This window comes from Limulus polyphemus, unplaced genomic scaffold, assembly GCF_000517525.1.
Source record: "Limulus polyphemus unplaced genomic scaffold, Limulus_polyphemus-2.1.2 Scaffold163, whole genome shotgun sequence".
NCBI classification, from domain to species: Eukaryota; Metazoa; Arthropoda; class Merostomata; order Xiphosura; family Limulidae; genus Limulus; species Limulus polyphemus.
The window spans coordinates 664,030-667,450 of record NW_013665773.1 but is presented as its reverse complement, the minus strand read 5'-3'; the positions used below and the strand labels follow the sequence as shown (position 1 = coordinate 667,450).

The window sequence follows — 3,421 nt, the reverse complement described above, 5'->3', positions numbered from 1 at the left end:
ATCATCAGGTACTTGTCGAAACGTTGTACATTTGCTGTTATGTTAAACATATATTAAAGTTTTTCTTCATTACCCATTCAAGCCGTCTCCAGCCATTATTAGTCTCAAAGTGGGTTCCTCACCGAAAAGGAACTTGTTACCAGAGACAATAAATTGACTCTTCACATTAGTTGAATATTTTCAAATTGCATTTATACAAAACAATCAATTTCTTACTTATGAGAAGTGGATATCTTTTGACGTTACATATCCCTATTGTTTTTTTTTTTTTTTACATTTCAACGTTGATAGGAAAAACTGTTGTACTCGTGATTGAAAAAAAAAATGCTTCGTCAATTACTTTAAGTTGTAACAGCCACTCATTATAAGATATGTTTAGGGATTTACACTGGTATTATATATATTTATTACTCCTTTGGAGATTGTGAATGGTAACTAAGTGGTTTAGCTATGGAATAATAACAAGCAAGAATGATGCATTTATATTATAGTTTTTAATGGAGTTTAGTTTATTAAATCTGATACGGTGAACATGGCCAGCAAGAGATCGAACAGTGTGGTGAGACGTCGCTATAGCATTAACTTTGCAGTTTGGATGCTCGCTAATACATTTTCTCTACAGGGATAAAGGTGTTCAAAAAATGGCTTAGTAAAATATAGTTACAAACGCGTCTCAAGAGTTTAGGATCGATTTGTCTTTCTGTTTCTAAGTATACCTTACATTTTCACAGCTTATCATAATACTAGCATGAGTACAATGTTGAAAAAAAGTATTCCTTTGTTGTACACACAAAACTACACAATGGGCTACCTGTGCTCTGCCCACCACAGGTATCGAAATTTGGTTTCTAGCGTTGTAAGTCAGCAGACGTACCGCTGTGCCACTGGGGGGATTAAAAAGAAAGTAAGAACACGATAAAAACAATTAATGTGGTGAAGAAAATTGCATTACATGTAAAGATAATTTAAACCATATGCGAAAAAACTAAACAGTGGGGGTCCTGGCCGTAAGTTATAGCTTATATATTTAGATCTAGTGACTTTTCTTAGGTCTGGAACTTAGATACAAAATTCACTCTCTAAATAGTTTACAAATCCACAATTTATCTTTTAACTATCAATAGTATAATTGTAATGTAAAAATATTCAAGAACCATCAGGCCCGGCATGACCAAGTGTTTAGGGCGCTTGACTCGCAATCTGAAGTTCGCGGGTTCGAATCCCCGTCCCACCAAACATACTTGCCTTTCCAGTCGTAGGGGCGTTATAATGTGACGTTAAATTTCACTATCCGTGGGTAAAAGAGCAGCCCAAGAATTGGCGGTGGGTGGTGATGACTAGCTGCCCTCCCTCTAGTCTTTCACTGCTAACTTAGGGACGGCTAGCGCAGATAGCCCTGGTGTAGCTTTGCGCGAAATTAAAATGAAATATCGTCATTTGCGAAGAATGTTGAAGTAGAAATCACAAACTAACTTTTGTAAGTGTGCATGTGAAAAAAAAAGTCCTCGTTTGGTACATCACCATGGTTACACCAGAACTTTATACTATATATGAATCAAGTTATTTTTGGCTTCTTATCATTTTTATCTATTCGAAACATAGTGAAATATATATATTATTTTTACAATATTTTGAAACAGTATGTATTTTGCTCTTTGTCTACAACTGTTAACATCCATCCAGGATTTAAGACACTAGATGAAACATGTTTGGAGTCAGCTAAAACAGCCCCCCCCCCCAGTGTCACAGCGGTATGCCTGCGGACTTACAACGCTAGAATCCGGGTTTCGATACCCGTGGGGGCAGAGCATTGTGTAGCTTTGTGCTTGATTACAAACAAAAAGCTACAACAATTTCATACATTTGTCTGATAATTCTAGTTGAGTTTATTTTTCTTTTTTTATTGCGAATACCTTAGTTATACAGTGTGTCTCAAAAGTCCACTGATAGGCAAGTAATTTAGAAACTGATAGTTATAGGAAAATAAGTGTTAGTGGTAGGAAATGAGATGTTGTGGCCCTACTCTGTGGCAATATCGTTGGGGTCATTCAAGGTCAACTTCAAGGTAATATCCTTTCCAAATTTCATTAATATGCATCAAACTCCACAAATATCAATCGCAAAGGTGTTTGGTTCTGATTTGAATTTTGTACAAAGCTACTAGAAGGCAGTCTACGCTAGCCGTCCCTAATTTAGCAGTGATAGACTAGAGATAAGGCAGCTAGTCAACACCACCCACCGCCAACTCTTGGATTACTCTTTTACTGACGAATAGTGGGATTGACAGCTAGAATAGCGAGCATGTCTGGTGAAGGGGATTTGAACTCGCGAGCCGCAGATTGTGAGTCGAGCGTCCTCACCACCAGGCCATGTCAGGCCTCGCATAGGTGCAGACAATAACAAATGAAACTTTTTAAATCAAAAATGACAAAATAGCAATAGTTAAATGCATACATGAAGTAAGCATCCTAACAGCATTACCAAATGGTGGCAAACTATCGATAGGCTTTATTCTCAATACTAACTGGTGTTATACCGTATCTATATGTAAATGAACCTGTAGTACGCAGCCGCTTACACACATGTAAGACCATGCTAGATTGTTCTTCATCTGAATACTGGGTCATTATTTAGAGAATTTGGGAGCAGCTTCAGGGCAATGCTTTTATGCTACCTTATATAGTTTTTTATCATTTAAATATTTTCAAGTTTTTGTATCTTTAAAGGTGGAATTACCTGCTTTTGTAAAATTTCGACCTAGGTTTGTGGAGAAACTCTGTTATTGTCGGATTTCGATCCTCTGTCGCATAACTCCATATCCATGGGAAAAGATACATTTATGCCTATAACTGCTGTTTTTTGAAAAACGATTTTGTAATTGTTTTGTTCAAAATGTTTCGTTTTCCATTATCTACTACTTTGCCATTGTCATTCTGGTTGTTTGATGCATTCTGATAACATTTATGATGAACATGACTTTAAAAATAACCTTGAACGACCTCAGTGTTATTGTCACAGATTAGGCCCACATTACCTCTTTCCATAGCACTAAAATTATCTTCCTATACATTTCTATTTCTGAATTATTTACTCGCCAATGGACTTTTGAATCTCCCTTTATAATAATGTTCATACATATGTATGTATAAACCTTTATACAAGTGTAATGTATTTACTCGCCAATGGACTTTTGAATCTCCCTTTATAATAATGTTCATACATATGTATGTATAAACCTTTATACAAGTGTAATGTATTTATGAGATATGGTTATTTATTTTAAGTAGTATTCTTTGCTTGATAGAAATTATGCATATACATACTTATCATATTTTAAATTCAAAAGAAAGTGTATATGTTTGCGTATCAGATTAGGTAATATGCAGATTTCTGAACAACTCTACCAGCTGTAAAGAAAACA

The 3,421-nt window shown here is 35.6% G+C and overlaps 1 protein-coding gene across 4 annotated transcripts in view; it reads left to right on the top strand.

Moving 5' to 3' along the window:
• LOC106477168 (lachesin-like) overlaps positions 1–3,421 on the top strand; it is a 161,134-nt gene that overhangs the window by 3,094 nt on the left and 154,619 nt on the right. The window lies entirely within an intron of this gene.